Source organism: Tupaia chinensis, unplaced genomic scaffold (genome assembly GCF_000334495.1).
Source record: "Tupaia chinensis unplaced genomic scaffold, TupChi_1.0 Scaffold000115_1, whole genome shotgun sequence".
Taxonomy (NCBI): domain Eukaryota; kingdom Metazoa; phylum Chordata; class Mammalia; order Scandentia; family Tupaiidae; genus Tupaia; species Tupaia belangeri.
Genome location: NW_006159579.1, coordinates 718,598 through 742,127, shown reverse-complemented (window position 1 = coordinate 742,127; position 23,530 = coordinate 718,598). Strand labels below are relative to the sequence as shown.

The 23,530-nt window shown below is 42.2% G+C and overlaps 1 long non-coding RNA gene across 2 annotated transcripts in view; it reads left to right on the top strand.

The window, feature by feature from the left end:
- The window catches only part of LOC102482178 (uncharacterized), a 61,801-nt gene that overhangs the window by 18,018 nt on the left and 20,253 nt on the right, over window positions 1–23,530 (top strand). The window contains exon 4 of one of the 2 annotated variants that reach the window (XR_001370057.1): window positions 16,760–16,877. The exons of the other annotated variant lie outside the window; for it this stretch is intronic. This is a non-coding gene — a long non-coding RNA (uncharacterized LOC102482178). Of the gene's footprint in view, window positions 1–16,759; window positions 16,878–23,530 lie in introns of those variants that run through there. 2 annotated transcript variants of the gene reach the window in all.

Sequence of the window (23,530 nt, the reverse complement as noted above, 5' to 3'; positions counted from 1 at the left end):
ATAATAAAATTAAATTAAATAATTTTTTTTTGAGAGGTTTTTGTTATAGCGCACGCATGTCCTCGCCAGACAGACAGAGAAAGACGGAGAGACAGAAAGCGAGAAATCACTCCCCAGGGGGGATAGCCACGCCACAGTCCCTTCTCCTCTCAGGATCTTAGACATGCACACACATGCACCCGGCTTGAGTTTAAGCCACCGGGTCCAGGACTCGAATCGCAGTTGACAACATGGGAGTCCAGTGACATAGCTATTACGCTAACTGCTGGTCTCAATAAAATAATTCTTTAAAAAAAAAAAAAAAAAAAAAACTAGAACAGGCATGTGGCATGGTGGTTAAGGGCAGTGGACTCCCACGTAGTCAACCCCAGTTCAAGTCCCAGACCTGGCAGCTTGCTTTCTCACTTTCTCTCTCTCTCTCTATCTGGTCAAATTCAAATAAATAAAGTTCAATAAAATAATTCTTAATAAAAAAACAAAAACCACATGATTATAACAGTATCAAAAAATTGTGAACTACTAAAAGATAAACCTACCAAGACCTCTATTACTGTACACATAAAGAATTAACACAACTAATGTGAAAAGTTAACAAAGACATAAATAAATGGAAAGATATACTATGTCCACAAATCAGACGACTCCCCATGCGTAAGAAGTCATTTCTCAGGGGCTGGCAGGTGGCGTGGTGGTTGGGATACTGGACTCCCATATGGCCAACAGTGGTTTGATTCCCAGACCTAGAGACTTGCTTTCTCATTTTCTCTCTCTCTGGAAATATAAAAAAAATAATAATAATAAAGTTAAATAAAACAATTCTCTAAATAAGTAAATAAGTCATTTCTCCCCTCTAAGAGATTCAATGTAATCCCAATAAAAATCCCAGCATTTTTGTTCTTTTTGGCCTAAGTTGACAGGCTGACTCTAAAATTTGTTTGGAAATGCAAAGAACAGCCTAACAACTTTAAAAAAGAAAAATTAGTTAAGGAACTAACACTATTTCATTTCATGTTATGATAAACCAAAAAGTGTCTTTATAGGTATAAAGACAATTATATCAATGGAAGAGTTCAGAAATACAGCAACATGTATATGGACAACCGATTTCTTTTTTAAACATGTATTTACTTATCTATTTGTCATTTTCAGGCCACCGGGTTCAGGACTTGAACTGTGGTTGTGCAAGTGGGAGCCCAGTTCCTCAGCCACCATGCCACCTGCTGGTTCCAAAAATATCCCATTTTTGTAAATGGAAAAAAGATTTAATAAATATTTCACCAAAAATGATAGAAGGATGACAAATCTGAGAGGATTTGAAAATGTCTGGAAAAATAGAACTAAAGAACAAGTTTACTTTGGTACAAAAAATTCTGAAATCCATGCATAGCTTTTTTTAATACCATGCATTTTCCCACGACCTTTTTGAAGACCTCCCTCTTGTAAGCACTTGAAATTGTTCTGGGAAAATAATCTGGCAATTCTTTAAAAAGTACATACAACTATCATATAATCTGAGCCACACTACAAATTTACAAAGAATAAAATAAAGCACATGCCCACACAAACGTTTGTTCCTGAATTCAAGGCAGCTTTGTGTGATATTGTATAATATACATTAGTCATCTTCTCCATTTCCTGGCATATAACTCCTAAAATCTTTGAAATTTACATGCCAATGTGCTGACTGATGGTTGGCATCCCCTAGATAGGTAGAGAACTGGGCTGGTCACCAGAAAGACAAAGGCTTCAAGATTATAGGGCTAGGACGTTTAGCCCTACCCACTAACCACCTTGGGAGGAAAGAGGGTTTAAAGATTAAGTTGATGACCAAAGGCCAATGATTTAATAAATCATTCCTGTGACCAGCAGTTAGCGTAATGGCTATGTCACTGGACTCCCACGTAGTCAACCGCAGTTCGTGTCCCGGACCCGGTGGCTTAAAACTCACGCTGGGTGCGTGTGCGTGCATGCCCAAGATCCCGAGAGGAGAATGGAGGAGAAGGGATTGCGGTGTGACCATCCCCTCTAGGGGGTGATTTCTCGCTTTCTGTCTCTATGTCTCTCTCTGTCTGTCGAGCGCACGCACCCTGTAGTGAAAATCTCTCCCAAAAAAAAGAAGACCTTCAGAAAAATCCAAAAGGTGGGGTCGGCAGGTGGTATGTAGCTAGGGGCACTGGACTCTCATGTGGCCAACCGTGGTTTAAGTCCCAGACTTGGCAGTGTGCTTTCTCACCTTCTCTCTCTCTATCTCACTCTGTCCCTTTCTGGTCAAACTGAAATAAGTAAATAAATAAATAAATGAAGTTAAATATAATAATTCTAAAAACGAAAAGAACAAAGAAAAACCCAAAAAGTCAGAGTTTAGAAGGCTTTCGGGAGTGGAATAACTGAAGGATCCTGGGCCAGCACACATACGGAGGACATGAAAGCTACACAATCCTTCCCACATGCCCTGCCCTACCTACACATCTCTTCATGTGTACACTTTGATAACATCCTTTATAACACATTAGTAAGTGTAAATGTTTCCCTGAATTTTGTGAGCAGCTCTACCAAATTAACTGAACTCAAATAGGAAGGGGTCTCAGGAACCCCAATATCCATTCAGTTAGAAACAAACATAGGTTAAGAGGAGCTGGCAGGTGGTGTGGTGGTTAAGGGCACTGGACTCCCACATGGCTGACTGCGGTTTGAGTACCGGACCTGGTGGCTTGTTTTCTCTATTTCTCTCTCTCTCTGCCTCTCCCTTTTCAAATTAAAAATAAATAAAGTTAAATAGAATGACCCTTATGAAATTAAAAAAAAAAAAAACATGGGTAAGAAAGCCTACTAGCATTAAGACTACATCTGACTTGGAGGAGGACAGTCTTCAGGGACTGGCCCCTAATTCATGGGATCTGAACTGAATTGAATTAGAGGACACCCAGCTGGTGTCCAATGCAGAACTTACTGATTGCTGGTGAGGAAAAATACACACACTTCTTGATGACCAGAGGTTACAGAAATCTCCTGAGCTGAGTAAGATTACAGGACAAACTGTATTGGTTTATATTCCTATATTAATATTTGTAATTGCCAAAAACCAGAGATGACTCAATCATCTTTCCACAAGTGAATAAACAAACCTGGCCATGGGACCAGCAGTTGGCGTAATGGCTATGTCGCTGGACTCCCACATAGCCGACCACGGTTTGAGTCCCGGACCCAGTGGCTTAAACTCACACCAGATGCATGTGTGTGCATGCCCAAGATCCAGAGAGGAGAGAGAATGGAGGAGAAGGGACTGCAGTGTGGCTACCCTCCCTGGAGTGATTTCTCACCTTGTCTCTCTACCTCTTTCTGGCAAGCGCACGCACCCTATAGCAAAAACCTGTCCAGGGGAAAAAAAAAAATACCCTGGCCAGCCAGCAGTAGGGGGGTATACTCTGCAGTGCAGTCAGATGGAGGACTGACACTCAGATCCAGGTTGACCTGAAGCACACTGCGTATGCATGTGTGCACCCATGATCCTGGCTGGCTGAAAGGTTGGGGATAACTGTGGCATGATGGGACCCTAACAGGAGCACCTGTTTCTTCCTCCCAGCTCCCATGAAAAAATAAATAATAACAAAATACATTCATAACAGAATACTACTCAACAATAAATAGGAATGATCTATTGATACATACAACATCTTAAAATAATTATGCTGGATGAAAGAAGTCAGACCAAAAATGGAAGAATGGAAGAAAAAGGGAGGAGTACACATTGTATGATGTCATTTGTCATTTATATAATATACCATCAATACCATATTTTTTTTTCCTAGAAAATGCACACTGATCTACAGTGACTTAAATGCAGAACACTGTTTGCTTAGAGACAAGGCAAAGGAAACATGTTAGGGACAAATTACCAAGGGGCATGAAGATATTTTATGAAGTGATTGATGTGTTCATCATCTTGTGGGGACCAAGTCAAAACTTAACCATACACTTCAAATATATGCAGCTTACTGAGAGTCAATTACACCAAATTTTTTAAAGTAAAAGAACAAAGCAAAGGTATATGTAAAAACAAACAAACAATAAAGGTTTAGGAAGACAGCATCAGGAAGAATCACTGGTTGTTCAGGAAGAGTGTATCAGGTCATCAGGAAAGTTGTGACACATTTTTGCAGAGAAAAACAGAAAAATACTCATGGCTTTCCCAACAGACCCCTGAGGATTCTATGCAGCTAGAAACTGCTGAAACTGGGAAGAGTGAACCAAGCCAAGTGAACATCATGTACAGGCACCGAGAAATGTGGATCTGAAACAGGGAGGAATCACTCTTAGAGAAACAGCAGAAGACAGAGCACCAGCAGGGGAAGGTGCCAGGTAGCTCACTAATTCATTCATCTACAACACTATTTATGGTGCATTCCTCCTGGCCTGTCAGCTTTTTAAAATGCAAAAGGCAGGCTGTTCTCCTGGCTTAGTTCACCAATAAATACAACCAAAAACCTAAGAGGCAGTCGAAGCCTCCATCCTCTCACAGGTCCTATCCAGCAATCATACTTGGTCCAGCTTGCTTTGAAACCTTATCTCTCAAAAGGATCTAATACGCCTTGTATAATTTATCTTCATAATAAGCATCCAAAGAGACACCAGTTTAGAAGGAAATATCTGAACCTGACTTATATCTCTAAGTTGTTTAAAGCAAGAATGTAAACCACATATAAAATATGTCTTATGTTGTAAATATAATATAAATCCCATGTTCTCAATAGCCTAGTGGAAAAAAGCTAATAGATGAGAGTTTACACTGCTATCTCAGAGATCGTACCTATTCCCTTAGCCTACCCTCCTGCTATAATTGCAAATACCATCTTTTCAATAAAGCCTTTTTAGTCCCTCTTCACTGTGTTTCCTTGACACTTTTCTGCCCTCGAAACAATACTGGAAGATAGCACTTATTTCCTTCAAGCTATTAGAGGTTAAGTACTGCCCTGCTCATCACAAAGCTGAAACAGTGTATACTACACGCTAGGTGCTAAAACCAAGAAAAGAGGGGTCTGATAGCATTAAGGCCAAAGGTGACAAAACCTGGAGAGGTCTGGAGACCAAACACTCAAGCCTCACTAAAGTTCCTTACTTCCCTTTATTAAGTCTGAAGCTGAGGTTGAAGGGATAGGTTCGGGGAGATCACGTTATTCTGTCTACTTTGTGTATGTTCAAAATTCTCTGCAATAAATTGTTAAAAGTAAATAAAGGGTAGGTGAAGTAAACTCTTCTTGTTCTGATTTTCCTACCTTTGAACTTTTCTTTTTCCTTTTAACTTGATCTTTGCCAGCTTCCCCCCTTTGTTGTCAACAAGTCCACTGGGTCATTAGCCCTTTAACAAATGGTGGTTTGGAGGATAAAAGACAGACCCTTTGCACAGGCAGTGGAATTCCAAATGCTAGACTCTTGGCTCCACAATGTCTGATTCAGAAGAACTGCTGGGAGCTATTAGTTTAGCTCACCCACCCAGGCATAGAAGAATCCTAGAGTTCCTCTTACACTACTCCCATATGCCTCTCATTTATGCCTACAGTTTGGTGATCGAGTGCTTTTGTTTAGCACAGAAACAAGTCAGGCCTCGTGTGACCACAGTGAATATTAGGAAGGTCCAAGGACAAGGAATCCAGAATGAAGCAGTTTCAAATGTGGAATGGCAACAGGCCCAGCCACAGTGGTGCACCCTACTAAGACACTACGCTCCTCTGGCTGTGATCACATGGGAGTCCTGGGTTCGATTCTCAGTCCAACCCATGGATGCTAGAGGCATGCACCCGCAAACCCAATGACTTGGGAAGCTGAGGAAGGAAAATCATGAGCTTCAGGCTGGCCTAGGCAACAAAGACTCTGACTTCAAAAACAAGAAGAGCCAGGTATGGTGTCATGTGCCTTTAGTCCCAGCTAGGAGGCCGGGACAGGAGGACGACAATTGTAAAACCCAGTCTTTCTTAAAAAGAAAAAAAAAAAAAGTGGAATTTTAACATATTGGGACACTAATCCAACAAAAATGCATTTCAGAGTCCCCAAACAGTCCTACTGCCATGGTACAGTAATAATGCACCACTACACAATCCTGAAGCCACATGGGGAAGGTCCAGCATTCAACATCCTCAGGTCCCCCCAGGTCAGCCTGTGCAGTCTGGGCACACCCAGTGCAACAATGATGCTAACTGCCTGCAACCGGCAGTGGAAGAACTCTCTCTTATAGATGAAGTTAAAAATCAAACACGGGGGACTAGCAGTTAGCTTAATGGCTATGTCGCTGGACTCCCATGTAGTCGACCACAGTTCGCGTCCTGGCCCCGGTAGCTTAAAACTCACGCCAGGCATGTGTGCATGCGTGCCCAAGATCCTGAGAGGAAAATGGAGAAGGGATTGCGGTGTGGCCATCCCCCGGGGGGGGTGGGTGATTTCTCGCTTTCTGTCTCTATGTCTCTGTCTGTCTGGCGAGCGCACACGCCCTATAGCAAAAACTTCTCAAAAAAAAACCAAACACGGGCCCCCAGGTGGCATGGTGGTCAAGGTCCTGGTGCCTGATATGATTTTCAGGCTGCCGAGTCCAGGGACTGAACTGCTGTGGGCCATGTGGAAGTCCAGTGCCTTAACCACACCACCAGCTATGCCTTAAGCACACCACCAGCTAGGCCCAAAGAGTGGACATTTTAAGAACAGAACGTAGTTACATATATAGCTCTGGCAATAAGGTGCAGGGGGCCAGCAGGTGGCTAGTGGTACATCACTAAACTCACACATGGTTGACTGTGGTTTGAGTAACAAACCCGGTGGGTTAACACTTATGCCAGGCACGACTTGTGTACATGCCCAAAATCCCAGAAGGAAAATGGAGAAGAGACTGCAGCATGCCCATCCCCCCCTGGGGATTTCTCCCTTTCTGTCTCTCTGGCAAGTGCATGTGCCCTATAGCAAAAATCTCTCCAAAAAAAGCATAATAATAAATAATAAGGTGCAGAACAGGTTAGGTGGTCATACAAGTTATGTTCCTGTCCAAATGAAAGAGCCCACTAAACAATCAAGCCTGTCAAAAAGTGAAGACTCCAGTCATGATCTGCTCTTCTCTAGGTCACTTTGAAATCTGTCCTTCAAAGCCTGGTTCAGATGACACAAATATTTTCCCTAGCCTTTATAGATTATGACCTCTTTTTTTTTTTTTTTTTTTTTTTAAAAATTTTTTTTTTTTTTTTTTTTTAATGATTATCTATTTTAATTTTATTTCTTCTTCTTCTTTTTTTTTTTTTTTTTTTGGACCAGGGGTGAGGAGGGGAATAAGAAAATCTGGGACTCGAACCATGGTCGGCCATGTGGGAATGTCCAGCACCTTAACCACCACACCACCTGCTGGTGCCGGATCATGTCCTTTATTCTGCTCCAATATCTTCATCTTAATCTGTTTTGCTTTGTTACTTGAGTACACTGGTAATACCCTTCACTAGGTTTAAATGTTTCAAAATTTAGGAGTCTTGACTTACGTAGAATTCTTAGCTCTCTCCCTTTCATCAGTAAAAGATGCTAAATATATTTTGTTTAGTTTTTGAAATATGGATATATCAATCTCCAAAGCTCAGAGAAATAAAATTTGAATAAGCAGAAAACAAACACTGGAAAACATATACAAATTAAATGGTGTTTGATTTTTAAAAAATTGTATCTAAGAGATCAAAGAAAACAATTTTTTAAAAGGTTCCTAGGACACAGCCATGGTAACACAGGCTAGTAGCCGTTGCTACTTGGCAGGCTGAAACACATGGAAGGACTAGGTTCAATTCCCTGCCTACCCTACAGTTCCAACGACTCAAGAACTAAGGTGTCAAGATCACAATTACAGTGAGACATAGTCTAACAACAAAATAGGCACCTAGACTTATCAGTTTTTACCAAATACACATAGAGATGGCTAGCTCAATACAGTCTTGTGTGTCTTATAACACAGTTGAGAACTTAAACAAAAGCTGCTTACTACCAAATCACCCTATGAAATTAGGTAACATTGCAATGATCATACACTGAGACCAGGACAGATGTAGAGATCTGCTGAGACCATTCATCAAAGGCACACCTGCACTCGTTCAAGCACATTTGTAGCCCAACTCTTACCCTAAATACTGCAATGCAAGTAAGATGACAAGTTATACAATCAGGACTCTCCAGGCCTTCAAAACACATTGGAGTAGATAGGGATAAATGCTTCTCAGAGTGGTCTTCAGAGAACAGTCCTCCTCAATGGAAATATGGCTTCAGATAAATACTTTCTTAGTAGTGTACTGATCTGTGGGGCTGGAAGCCACATAGCCAATTGTGGGTTTGGATACCCAGTCTATCTGAAACACACTGGATGTTTGTGCACCCAGTACCCTGACTAGCGGAAGGGCTGGGGGAAGCAGATCATGGCATCACCACACCCTCTCAGAGGTGCTTGTCTATCTCTGTTTAATGAACCCATTCTCTCTCTCTCCTGCATTCTCTCATGAAAGAAATAAACTTCTTTTAAAAAGTATATTAGGTTCGGGACCAGCAGTTAGCGTAATGGCTATGTCGCTGGACTCCCATGTAGTCGACCGCGGTTCGAGTCCTGGACCCGGTGGCTTAAACTCACGCCGGGTGCGTGTGCATGCGTGCCCAAGATCCCGAGAGGAGAATGGAGGAGAAGCGATTGCGACATGGCCACCCCCCCGGGGGGTGATTTCTCGCTTTCTGTCTCTCTGTCTCTCTCTGTCTGTATGGCAAGCGCATGCGCCCTATAGCAAAAACCTCTCAGAAAAAAAAAAAAAGCAAAGTGAATTTAAAAAATATATATATTGCACAAACAGAAAAAGAAAAATTTAAAATTAAAATAAATTTTAAAATACATATATTATGTTGTTGGAAAAGAAACAATGTAGTTTTGTTTTTCTATGCAAAAATGTGTCATGACTTCTCTGACGACCCAATATTTACTTTATTATGATCAATTTGAAATATATATTTGGTCGTACTAAAAAAAGCAGTAGTACTTGCAATAATCTATAAATATCTTTTTTTAAAAAAACTGACTTATGGGACCAGCAGATGACATAATGGCTATGTCACCGGATTCCCATGTAGTCAACCACGGTTCAAATCCCGGACCCAGCAGCTTAAACTCACACCGGAGGCAGGTATGTGCATGCATGTGCAAGATCCCATGAGGAGAATGGAGGAGAAGGGATTGAGGCATGGCCATCCCCTTGGGGGGTGATTTCTCACTTTCTGTCTCTCTCTGTCTTTCTGGAGAATCCACGTGCACTATACCAAGACTTCTTAAAAAAAAAAAAAAAGCTAATTTAGAATCCTAATTTGGATTTCACAGTTTACAACTTTTAGTATTGTCGTAAAATAAACTTATTCATTGAATAGATAATTATTTATTTATTTCATGAAGAAGAGATACCGAAATAGAGGGAGAGAGAGGAAGATAGCACCTGAACACAATCTTAACGCCACAATCCACCCCCAGCTTTCACCATCCCCAGATCATTGGCATGCATGTTCCTGGCATACTCAAGAAGGGTCAATGGATGTGAACCCAGAACTCTCCCATATGAGGAAGCCTTGCACCCGGTCTATCCCCAAAGTTATTCTGATGTAGTTAAGAATCTTAGAGCAACAGATGGCATGGAGGTTAAGACAGCTGGATCCCACATGGCCTACTGCGTGGTTGGAGTCCCAGATCCAACTACTTGAAAAACACATGAAATATGTGAGCATACATGCCCAAAATCCTGAGGAAAAGGAACTGTGGTGTGGCCACCCTCCTGGAGAGTGCTCATTCTCTCTTTCTTTGGTAGACAAACGCACCCTATTAAATCTTCTCTTTTTTTTGATCTATCTTCTTGGAAACTTGTCCCATACACAGTAAAGTGCTATGTGCAGAAAGCCAGATCTCACGTGGCTGGCTGCAGTTTGAATCCAGGCTCTAGCAGCTTAAAAAACAGTCACACGTATGACTGCATGCACCAAATCCTGGCAGGAAGAAGAGACAGAGGAAAAAGAACTGAGCATGACCACATCACCATATCCCATCTACAGGGAGGTTTTCTCTCCCCCTCTCTGGTCAGTGCACATGCCCTTTGGGAATTAAAGAAAAAAGATTCTATCACTGGTCAGAAAAAACTACACAGGTATTTCTCCAAAGATATTCAAGTTGGGAACAGCAGGTAGCATAATGGTTATGTCGCTGGACTCCCAGAAGTTGACCACGGTTTGAGTCCTGGGCACAGCAGCTTAAACTATGTCAGGCACATGTGCGTGCCCGCGATTCGGAGAGGAGAATAGAGAAGGGATTGCAGTTTACAATGCCACTGCCCACCCCGGGGCAGGGAGTGGTAATTTCTTGTTTTCTGTCTCTCTCTCTGTCTTTGCAAGAAGCGAATGCACCCTATAGCAAAAGAACTCTCTTAAAAAAAATGGATATACAAATTGTCAATAAGCATATAAAGTGTTCAACATCACTATCCATTAGGGAAATGCAAATCAAAACCACTACTTCACATCTACTAGGTGGCTGTAGTCAAAGCCATATAACAAGTAGCCAAGGATGTGGAGAATTTAGAACCCTTATACTCTGGTAGTAGGAATGTAAAATGGTGCAGCCCCTTTGGAAAACAGTCTGAACATTCCGCAAAGGTTAAACATGGAATTACTGCTGAGTTAGCAATTCCACTTCCAAGTACGTACCCAGGAGAAATGAAAACATTATGTCCACATAAAAACAAGTACACAGCCATCCACAGTGGCACCCTGGAAGCACCACACTCCACAATGCTGGATCCATATGGAAGGTTGGAGATCAGATCCCGGTTGGCCTGTACACGGGAATGCATATGTATACCTGTGATTCTGGCTGCCTAGGATGGTTGGGGACAAGGTCATGATGTGAGATACTGCTGAGGATTCCTGTCTTTCTCTCTCTTACCAAAAAAATACACAGTCCATGTACTTGTTTGTGAATACCAAAATCCTGACAGGATGGATAAATAGAGAAAAAAAGTATTGCAGAATGACCACATTCCACTGAAGGTGTTTTCTATCTCCATCACTCTGGGGAACACATGCATCCTCTGGCAATGAAAAAGAAAAGTGTACAGAGAAGCCAGACAGTGGTATAGCACTAACACAACTGGACTCACATGGGAAGGTCCCAGGTTTGCAGCCCAGAGCCTCCCTCTACATGCCTGATAGATGAGGGCTGGGTGAGGATGGAAGTGGATTGTGACATGAAGATCCCATAGGGAGTGACTATCTCTGCCTCCCATCCCATTTCTCTCACAGAAGAGATTTAAAAAACTTTAAAAACAAAACTTAAAAACATAAAGGACCAGCAGTGAGTGTAATGGCTATGTCACTGGACTCCCATGTAGTCGAACACGGTTCATGTCCCAGACCAGGTGGCTTAAATTCATGCCGGGCGCGTGTGCATGCGTGCCCAAGATCCCAAGAGGAGAATGGAGGAGAAAGGATTGCGGCGTGACCATCCCCCCGGGGGGTAATTTCTCACCTTCTGTCTCTATGTCTCTCTCTGTCTGGCGAGCACACGTGCCCTATAGGGAAAACCTCTCAAAAAAAAAAAAAAAAAAAAAAAAAAAAAGGATCAAAAAAAAAAAAAAAAAAAAAAAAAAAAAGGCTCATCAATCCTCTGCTTTCTCATCACCAGGCAGGATCTATGAACTTGGGAATTTATCTTAATCAGTTTGGGGTATCTTCTGAACCTTCTCAAATGCTGTCCACACTATATATATGAAAGTAATCTGTAAGTATCACAGGAAATTCCTAGCTCCCTTTATGCAGCCCAATGATAAGATGGTTTCTGGAATAAACTGCAACACAGGTCACATTAGTTCACAGAACCAGATGGACTGAGATCACTTATATGACTGGTTACTCCCTACATTAGGCTGTATCTCTATATATTTTGATATCTCTTTGTAAATGTAATGGATTTCACTTTTGATATAAAAAATAATTTTTCAGAAGCTAAGGTTATTGGTGATCAGCAGGTGGCGTGATGGTTGGGGCGCTGGACACTCCCACATGGCCGACCGCGGTTCAAGTCCCAAACCTGGTGGTTTGCTTTCTGATTCTCTCTCTCTCTCTGACTTTGGTCAAAATTGAAATAAATGAATGAATAAATAAAAATAAATAATTCTTTAAAAAAAAAGAGAGAGAGAAGCTAAGGTTATTTTAGATTTCACTCTAATTCTCTGAGGAACCAGGCCCTGGAAATAAGGAAGTATTTTCTCTAGGTCTTAGCTTTCTCATCTGTGAAGTATTGGGTTGTTGGAAAAGGCGTGATGTGGTTTTTCTATGCAGAAATGTATCACGACTTTTTTTTTGAGAGGTTTTTGCTGTAGGGTGCGTGTGCTCGCCAGACAGACAGAGAGAGACAGAAAGCGAGAAATCACTGATCTGATGACCCAGTAATTAGGAACGAGGGCCATGAATGCACTCCTCCCAACAGAAAGGAGTCTGTATCTCCACTCTACGGTTCAGGGCATGGGACCTATGGCCTTTAGTTTGCTCTGTGTTGTCCAATCAAAGGCCCTTTTTGCTTACCTGCAAGTAATGCAGAAAGAGAAGCCTGCCATAAGCTTATATATACATATTACTATATGTAACTATCCTTACGAGACATTTTGTTAGAGAACATAATGAGCTGAAAATATCCTCAAACTAAAAACAAAATCAAAGCTAAAAAAAAAGGGTGTCCCTATAGCTTAAACACTATGGTTAAACATTGAGCAATGGCCATGACCGTGGTTCAAATCTCAGCCCCAGTGACTTGAAAAATCATGCAGGAGTGTATGTTCATGTGTACCCCCAAATCTGGACAGGACAGAGAAATGGAGGAAAAGCATTGCTGCATGACAGTGCTCTGCTGGTGAGGAGAAACCCTCTTTCTCTTGCATTCCCGCTAGCAATTTAAAAAGAAAAAAAATATTTGTTTTAATCCCCTGACTTATTTTCCTCAATGCCAATACAAAACAAAAAACACAGTGGCCAGACTGCACCTTGTGCTTCTACCATCCTGACCAGAGTCAGAGTCAACACCTGAGTCAAGGTACATGTGACCAGAGAGCTGGGAAAGCAATCAATTAGCTCTTCTCCTGTCTCACCAGCTGTGTTTTCCTGATGACACAGAATCTGTCCACCTGCTCCCACAGATGGTACAGCTGCAGTTTAAAATAAAACACCTGGTTCTGACACATCTCTGCCATGCAGTTTGTTAGATTAATGCTAGCTGCAGATCAGGCAAGCCCAGGTCAGCATTTTCACCCTACTGCTCAGATTAAGACCAATGCCATTTTTAACTATAGGACACGAAAATATGCCTCTTGTCCCCAGAACACAAACATAACTATTGATAGTTTTAAGAATAATGTCAGGGCCAGCAGGTAGAGTGGCAGTTAAGGCAGCTGGATCCCACATGGCTGACGATGCGATTTGGGTCCTGGACCTGGCAGCCTGAAAACTCACATCTGGCATGTAAATGTGTTCATGCCTGCCAAAAATCTTGAAAGGGATTGTGGCATGGCCATTACCCATGGGATGTGATTTCTCACTCCCCCAACCCCAGCAAGTACACATCTATAGCCAATCCTAGAAAATAAACTTGGTTGTCATTAACTATTTCCCAAACTAATTTAGAGTTTGTGTATTGTATGAGGTTTCATGTTTTTTGTATTTTTTATTTATTTTGTCTTTACAGACAAAGCCTATCAGCATGTTGCACAAACTGGCTTCTCCCTAACAGTAAGGGCTTCAGATTAAACATGGTAGTGGTGGGAGCCAGAAGGTAGCACAGTGGTAAATCATGATGCTCTGTGAGGCAATTCCACACCAGAATGCTCCAGATTCAAGTCTCATAGACCTCCCTGAGTATGTCAGGCAAACCTGTGCCCAAAATCTAGGGCTGGCTTAACCACAGCACTTCGGGATCAGCCAAACTAAAACATTTTTTTAAAAGAGGTTTTTGCCTCAGGGAGCATGTGATCACCTGAGAGAGAGAGAGAGACAGACAGACAGAGACAGAGAAAATCAGAAATCACCCCCTTGGGGGGATGGCCATGCCATAATCCCATCTCTTCCATTCTCCTCCCAGGGTAGTAGGCATGAATGCAAACACGCCCAATGTGAGTTTCAAGAGACCGGGTCTGGGACTAGAACTGTGGTCGGCCATGTGGGAGTCCAACAATGTTAACTGCTATGCCACCTGTTGGCCCCCCCAAAATATCTTTATATAGTGAAAAAAATAAAAACTGGTGAGCCAGCCGTTGGTGAGGTTATTTAAGACAGCTGAGGGACCAGCAGTTAGCGTAATGGCTATGTCGCTGGACTCCCACATAGTCGACCGCGGTTCGCGTCCCAGACCCGGTGGCTTAAACTCACGCCAGGCGCGTGTGCATGCGTGCCCAAGATCCGGAGAGGAGAACGGAGGAGAAGGAAATGCGGCGTGGCCATCCCCCCAGGGGGGTGATTTCTCTCGCTTTCTGTCTCTCTCCGTCTTTCTGGTGAGCGCATGCGCTCTATTCTATAATCATAAAAAAAAAAAAAAAAACCCCCCTCCCCAACAAAAGAAAAAAAAAAAAGACAGCTGAACCTCCCATGGCCTCCCAACTGTGCAGTTTGACGGTCCAGGCAACTTGGAAACCACACCAGGTGTTTGTGCATGCGTGCCCAAAATTCTGAAAGGAGAAGAGACTGTGGTGTGACCTTCCCCCTGGGGGGTGCTTCCTCACTTTCCCCCTCTCTCTGGCAATACACACACACACAAACACACATACACACACTTTGGCAAAAATAAAAGGAAAAAGAAAACTGGCAAGGCTGCTTTGGACTTGGGCCTGGAGAACGTGATCCACCTGCAGTTTTCCTTCCTCTGTCTTCAAGAACGGAAAGGGCCTACTTTCATCTCCAGCACAGTTCTGTCTAGTTACAGAACACAAGATCATTCCTTTTCTTATTGTCACACAGGCAAGGGAACACCCTCTCCGATAAACACAGGTAATAGGTACATTCACATAGGTCAACTGCTCCAAAATGGAAGTCTTTGCAATTTCTGAGAAAGGGAAAAGGATATGAATGGTGCCTGGCAACCTCTTGAAGCAGTCAATCATATACCTGCCTTTTTTACAGAGCATTTGGAAAGTTCTCTGAAAGGTGTGATCATTTTAAAGGCATCTCACTACCAACACTGAGCAAATCAATACTGAATGTTGCTGTCGTTCATAAAACCTGACCCAGGGTACTTAAAATAACAGAAAAGAAAAATGTCTTTGCCAGCGTTTAAAGCAATGATGTGATAGCATAATTTTGTGAACTTTCATCTGACTGAAAATTTTTATAAGACTACAAAATACGGGGCCAGCAGGTGATGTGGTGGTTAAGGGCACTGGATTCCCACATAGCCAACTGCAGTTCAAGTCCTGGACCTGGTGGCTTGCTTTATAACTTTCCCTCTATCTCTCTGGTCTAAATAAATAAATAAATAAATAAAGTTAAATAAAATAATCCTTAAAAACTGGGGCCAGCAGGTGGCATGGTGGTTAAGGGTATTGGACTCCCACAGGGCCAACTACGAATTGAGTACCAGACCTAGTGGCTTGGTTTCTCACTTTCTCTCTCTCTTACTTTCTCACTCTGTCCCTCTCTGATCAAATTAAATTAAGTTCAATAAAATAATTCTTTTTTGGGGGGATAGGTTTTTACTATAATGCACATGAGCTCACCAGAAAGACAGAGACAGAGAGAAAGCAAGAAATCAACCCCCAGGGGGATGTTCACACCACAATCCCTTCTTCATTCTCCTCTCAGGATCTTGGGCACGCACGTGGGCGCATGAGTTCAAGCCATTGGTCTGGGACTCAAACCACAGTCAAGTACATGGGAGTCCAGCAACATAGTCATTGCTCCAACTGCTGGTCCCATCAATAAAATAATGCTTTAAAAAAAAAAAAAACCTGCAAAGTATTATGTACAGACTGATTATGTTTATTAAAAAAAAACCCACCCATTTCTGTACTACAGATATGTATAAAGGTATACAAAGATGTCTGAAAACAGAAACTTTCAGGAAGCAAATGATAAACTGAGAAAGGGAATTTTTACTCTGGTAGCTTTTTGGTTTTTTTAAAGTTTTGCCCTAGGGCATGTGCACTCACTAAAAAGAGACAGAGACAGTGAGAGGAAAGTGGAAAATGACCACCCAGGGAGGATGGCCATGCTGTAATCCCTTCTCTTCCATTCTCCTCCTGAGATTTGGAGCAGGCATACACACATGCACCTGACATGATTTTCTAGCTGCCAGATCTGGGGCTCAAACTAGGGTCCAAAGTCCAGCACCTTGAGCACCACCCCAATCTGCTGGCGCCAATTTGGTAGAAATTTTTAAAGAATGTCTTGTAGCTGTTAGACATGCCCCTACTAAGTCAATTCATTATCTTCTCAGCCTTGTCTCCTCAACTGTAAAATGGAGATAGCAAAATAGTATTCAATTCACAGGTCCTCATAAGCATTGAACTGAAAAAGTTATGTGAAATTCCCATATAAGCTTACTATTTTTCAAGTTACATATGAATTCATAAACATACTTTAAAATACAGTACAAAACACTAGTTTATATAGTGAAACTTCCGATAATTCACAATGGATTTAATAGTTACATAGAGCTTCCAAGATCATTAATTACAACAATGGTCATTTTACACAGAACAGCAGACATCAAGCCATGGGACCAGTCAGTGATGCGGTAATGAAGGCACTGGATCCCACATGGCAGATTCCACAATTCAAGTCCCAGACCTGGCAGATGGAGGATCACTGGACGATCACGGCAAGTGTGTGTATGTGCATCCCCAGAATCCCAAGAGGAAAATGGAAAGGGGACTATCATGTAGCCATTCCTCCAGGGATGATTTCTCACTTTCCCTCTCTATCTCCACGTGTCTCTCTCCTGAAGAGTGCGCACACTCCACAGCAAAAATCTAACAAAGTATGATGGACTCAGCTAAATCTACGCAAATCTCTATATTTTGGTCACCAATCTTACAAAAGTAACCAGAACTTTCTCAGTGAATAGATTACTGTTATTTCCTTCTCAAGAACTTCTCACCAAAAAACGGGGAAATAGCACAATCTGAATTCTATATAAGGAGCTTTACAAGTATTCTGATGGTGAAAAAAATTTATGTGCTTCCTCTACATAATTCCAAAGGCCAGCTGATGTCCAATCTCTCTCTTCCTTCATATTATTTCTGTATCCTACTCCCTACCATTTAAACACTCCACCTGCATGTTTAATAGACATCTCAGATATATGTTCCATATTGAATACTTAATTCCCCATTCCATTCCAGCTGCTCTTTTGATTTTTATTTTTTTTGAGTTTTTTTGCTATAGGGTGTGTGCGTTTGCCAGACAGACAAAGAGAGACATAGAGACAGAAAGCGAGAAATCACCCCCCAGGAGGGATGGTCACGCCACAATCCCTTCTCCTCCATTCTCCTCTTGAGATCTTGGGCACACGCGCGCATGCGCCCGGCATGAGTTCTAAGCCACCGGGTCCAGGACGTGAACCACGGTCTACTACGTGGCAGTCCAGCGACATAGCCATTACGCTAACTGCTGGTTCCCGTTTCCAGCTGCTCTTAACCCAGTCAGATCCTACAGGATCCACCTACAAATTATCCTGAATCCAACTATTCATTTCTCCCTACTTCCATTGCTAACATTCGGTCCTAAACAACTTCCCTCTTTTAGACTAATTCATATTCCTGTATCCCTCTTTGTCCCCCAGTAGTGTATTCTACAAGAGCAGGGTGGTCTCTTTGACAGGTAAAGGGATGCAGGGCCCAGCAGCTGGCATGGTATTAAGGTGCTGGACTCCCATATGGGCTACTGGTTAGAGTCCTGAACTTAGCAGATTGAAAATCACTCCAAGGGGGTCAGCAGGTGGCGTGGTGGTTAAAGGCACTGGATTCCCACATGACCAACAACAGTTTGAGTCCCGGACCTGGCGGCTTGCTTTCTCCCTTCCCCTTTCTCTCTCTGGTCAAATTTTTAAAATAATAATAACAATGAATGGAATTAAATAAATAATTCTTTAAAAAGAAAAGAAAGAAAATCACACAAAGAGTATGTATGCATGTGTTCAAAATCCCAGAAGGAGAAGGGACTGCAGCATGGCCATCCCCCCTGGGGTATGATTTCCAACTTTCTGTCTCTCCAGTGAGTGCACGCATCCTATGGTAAAAACAAAACAAAGCAAAAAGAAGTTTATGTAAAGAACAAGAGCAACATAACAGAAAAAGCATACTATCTTCCTAAGAGCTATTGTAACTAAGATGTCATTTACTAGCTTTTTTTATGTAATATTTTTTAGATTTGGGAGCCAGGAAGTGCCGTAGTGGTTAGGGTGTTGGAATTCCCATATGGCCGACCACAGTTTGAGTCTCCGGATCTGGCGGTGCTTTCTCATTCTCCCCTTGTCCTCTTCTTTCTCTGGCAAAACTCATGCGAAAAAAATAATAATAATAAATAAAAGAATTTAAAAGAATTCTTCTAGATCTATTTTGAAAACATTTCATAAGCGCAATTTATTTTTATATAAAATATATTCAGGGCTAAGTAACTGGCTAAAACTACAAATTCAGTTACCTATTAACTAGAATCTAAATGTTGAGAAAACAAACTCAAAGTTTTTTTTCTCACTAAGCCACAGTCTACCTAGATACAATCATCTTTTTAAATTAAAAAAAAAAAAAAAAAAAAGATCTTGCCAGAGATCTTTCCTCAAAGGTTTCTTTTTGAAAATGCCACTATTAGAATCAGTAGATGATGGAAGGGTTACATCACTGGACTCCCACGTAGTTGACCAAGGTAGCTGACCAAGGTTCAAGTCCCAGATCTGGTGGCTTAAAACTTACGCTGGGTATTTGTATGGGTGCCCAAAATTCTAAGAGAATAGAGGAAAAGGGATTGTCGCATGGCCATCCCCTTGGGGGGATGATTTCTTGCTTTCTGTCTCTCTGTCTCTCTGGCGAGTGCACACATCCTATAGCAAAAGTCTCTCAAAAAAACAAAAAAAAGGATAAAGTACCCCTGTTGGAACCAGCAAGATGGTGTAATGGTTACATTGCTGGACTCTCTCATGGCTGACCTCAGTTCAAGTCCCAGACTCAGTGGCTTGAAACTCAAGCCAGGCACATGCATATGCATGCCTAAAATCCTAACAGCATGGAGGAGATGAGATTGTGGCATGGCCATCCTCTCTGGAGGGTGATTTCTTGCTTTCTGTTTCTCTAGTAAGTGCATGCACCCTGTAACAAAAACTAACTAACTAACTAAATAAATAAAATGCCACTATTGGCAATGGCCAATGGTGCAGCATTTCTGCAAGACAGACCCATCTAGGAAGATTGCCAGTTAAAACCCAGAGTTCTTCCTGAGCAGGCCAGCACACATGTGCCCTTAATCTAGGCTGCCGGAGGCTAGGATGGACCACAGCACTGAGACCCTGTCGGAGGTGTTGGATCTCTGTTTCTTGCATTCTCATTCACAAAACAAACTTTTAGGAATGTCGCTATTCAAAGTAAACTTAATGAAATCTCAAGCCTTGTTTTCTCTTTTAACTATGGGATCTGAATCAATCTTTCATGTTCCAATATTAAATTGGCATGAATTGCCTGTTTTCCCCTAATCGCAAAGAGGGTTCACATGTAAACAGGACTAATCTGGCAAAAGAATAAATGTAGAGATCACTTCCTTAAAACAAGTTTGTGTTCTACAAGTAGCCAAACTCACACACAATGAAATTGACTCTTCATCACCCTGCAAGCTAAAAAGCTAGAGTCACAACAATTAGACCCTGATGGGGTCCCAATTTCCTATTTCTGAAAGCAAAAGTTTAATAATACCCCTCTTTGTTTATAAATCCTTGCCAACCTTTCTATTGGGTCATCAGAAACGTCAGAATGTATTTTTCCATTATTCTATGCAAAAATGCCTCATGACTTTTCCATGACCCAATAGATGACAGTGAAACAGCTCTAAATCTGCATTTATGTAAATATGATATATATATGGGAAAAAAACTTGATTATTGCACATTACAGATTTCACTGGCACAACCAACACTTGCTTTTAAAAACAGGTACTTGGGGAACCAGCAGTTAGCATAATGGCTATGTCACTGGACTCCCACGTAGTCGACCGCGGTTCGCGTCCCGGACCCAGTAACTTAAACTCATGCCGGGCGTGTGTGTGTGCATACCCAAGACCCCAAGAAGAGAACAGAGGAGAAGGGATTGCAGCATGGCCATCCCCCTGGGGGGTGATTTCTCACTTTCTGTCTCTCTCTTTCTAGTGAGCGCACGCACCCTATGGTATAAAACTCTCAAAAAAAAAAAAAAAGCTGAGGAACTGGCTGGTAGGTGGCATGGTGGTTAAGGTCACAGGACTCCCACATGGCCAACTACACAGTTAAGAGTCCCAGACTTGGTGGCTTGCTTTCTCACTCTGTCACTCTTGCTCTGTCCCTCTCTGGTCAAGTTAAAATAAATAAATAAAGTTAAATAATTCTTTTTAAAAAAACATTTCCATTTTTTTTAAAGAATTATTTTATTTACTATTTTTTAAAGAATTATTTTATTTGACTTTATTTACTTTAATTTGACCAGAGAGGGAGAGTGCAAGAGAGAGAGAGAGAGAGAGAGGGAAAATGGGAAAAGTGAGAAAACAAGCCACCAGGTCTAGGACTCAAACTGTGGTCTGCCATGTGGGAGTCCAAGGCCCTTAACCATTAGGGATGATTTCTCACTTTCCCTCTCACTGTCTCTCTCTCTCTGGCAAGCACACACGCCCTATAGCAAAAACCTTTAAAAAAAAAAATTAAAATGATAGCCTTAATCAGAAAATATGATTGGCATATCCTAACGCCATTTTTAAACATACCTACTTCCAAGTCCCTTCCAAACTCGGCCCCATCTGCCACTGCACTTCTTTATGGGGTCATTTTTGCTGACATGCTATCTCCAGACAATAATTTGGCAACATCTATCAAATTTACACAAATGTGCATACACCTGTACCAGCAATTCTGCTTCTGGGATCTATCAATATAACATGACATTTCTGTGACGTTATGCAGCACTGAAACAACACAAAGGACCAGAACATGAATGCCCATCAGCAGCAGGCTGTGGGGGAAATATAAGCGCATACAATGAAATACAATCTAAAATGAGGAAGTTCTTTATGTACCAGTACTGTGCCTGGCCAAAAGAATGTATTTGGAAGGCCACAGAAGAAACTAGAGATGCTAGTTGTTTACAGAGAGGGGAAAAGAGTGGTTGGAAGACAGAGCTGAGAGACTCCATGAATTGTACTTCTCTTTTTTTTTTTAGAATTATTTTATTTAACTTTATTTACTATTATTATTTTCCAGTTCGATCAGAGAGGGAAAGCAAGAAAGCAACCCGCCAGGTCCAGGACTTGAACCGCAGTCGGCCATGTGGAAGTACAGTGCCTTTAACCACCACACCACCTGCTGGCCCCAATTGTACTTTTCTTTTTTAAACCTTTTGCTGTAGGGTGTATACTCAATAGAGAGTCAGAGAGCTAGAAAAAGGGTAAGAAAGTACCCTCCACACACACATGCACAGCACAAGGGGAATGGCCATGTCGCAATCCCTTCTCCATTCTCCTTTCAGGATCTTGAGTATGCCCGCGCATATATGCACATACACACATGCTTGACTTGATTTTTTTTTTTTTTTTGGGGGGGAGAAACTTTTTGCTATAGGGCGCGTGCACATGCCAGAAAGACAAGGGAGACAGAGAGACAGAAAGCAAGAAATCACCCCCCAGGGGGGATGGCCACACCACAATCCCTTCTCCTCCATTTTCCTCTCAGGATCCCGGGCACGCACGCACATGCACCCAGCGTGAGTTTAAGCCACCGGGTCTGGGACTGAAACCGCGGTTGACTACATGGAAGTCCAGCGACATAGCCATTATGCTAACTGCTGGTCCCCCTTAACTTGATTTTCAAGCCACCAGGTCAAGGTCCTGAACAGCAGTCAGCCCATGTAGCAATACAACAATGTAACCACTACGCCATCAGCTGGTTCCTGAACATTTTCTTTTTCTTTTTTTTGGAGAGGTTTTTGCTATAGGGCGCGTGCGCTCGCCAGACAGACAGAGAGAGACAGAGAGACAAAGAGCGAAATCACCCCCCAGGGGGGATGGCCACGCCGCAATCCCTTCTCCTCCATTCTCCTCTCAGGATCTTGGGCACGCACGCACACGCGCCCGGCGTGAGTTTAAGCCACCGGTTCTAGGACTTGACCCGCGATCGACTACGTGGGAGTCCAGTGACATAGCCATTACACTAACTGCTGGCCCCATCCTGTACATTTTAAATGCTGAATTATGTAAAGAATTTGCCAGTCCAATAGCTAATTTTTATAAAAAGTTGGAAAGAAAAAGATATTTAGGTTCAAGGCAGGCATCATTTTTTTCTAAGAAGCCTACTTGAAACACATCCATACATGGATGCACACACATTCAGTCATATGCCCCTCTTTGGTGAGGTTTATCCTCTACATGTGTCATTACCACTGCTTAGCATTCAGTGCTGAAGTTATCCACCTGTCTACCTGCCACGCTGCACTGTGTACAAACGCCTCAGGGTGGGGTCAGAACCGAGCCCGGGGGTCAGGTAGGATACTCAGGACGGTAAGCTCACATGGAAAGCTTTCCAGTTCAAGTCCAGAGATGTCCCTGAGCCCAACACATACCTGCCTATGACTCCAGGCTGGCTGGAGACTAGGGGTAAGGTAGACTATGCTGTCAAGATCCTGCTGGGGGTGCTGTTACTCTTTCGTGTTCATGTAAGAAAAAACAAAAATTTAAAGAAAACTCTTCCAGGGTCTTAGACCTCTTTCTATATTCCCCAGCAATCTGATACTAGAGCAAAACAAAAGTTTGTAAAAGTAAATGAGTATTTGAAATCAAGTTAAAAACGGGGGCCAACAGGTGGTGCGGTAATTAAGGGCGCTGGACTCCCAACATGGCCAACTGTGGTTTGAGTCCCAGACCTGGCATCTTACTTTCTCACTTTCTCTTTCTCTCTCTCTGTCCCTTTCTGGTCAAATTAAAATAAATAGATAAACAAAGCTAAATAAAATAATTCTTATAAAAAAAGAAACCAAGTGAAAAATCAATAACCTTTAGTCACTGTAATGGTAATTCATTATAGTCTATTTTCTAGTATAATTAGCTGTTTATTTTTCCAATAGAAAACAAATATTGGTCCCCTCAAATAATTTATCGAACTCAACTATAAGAGCAACAAGGGGAACCAGCAGTTAGCGTAATGGCTATGTCGCTGGACTCCCACGTAGTTGACCGCGGTTCGCGTCTCGGACCCGGTGGCTTAAATCTCACGCCGGGCGCGTGTGCGTGCGTGTCCAAGATCCAG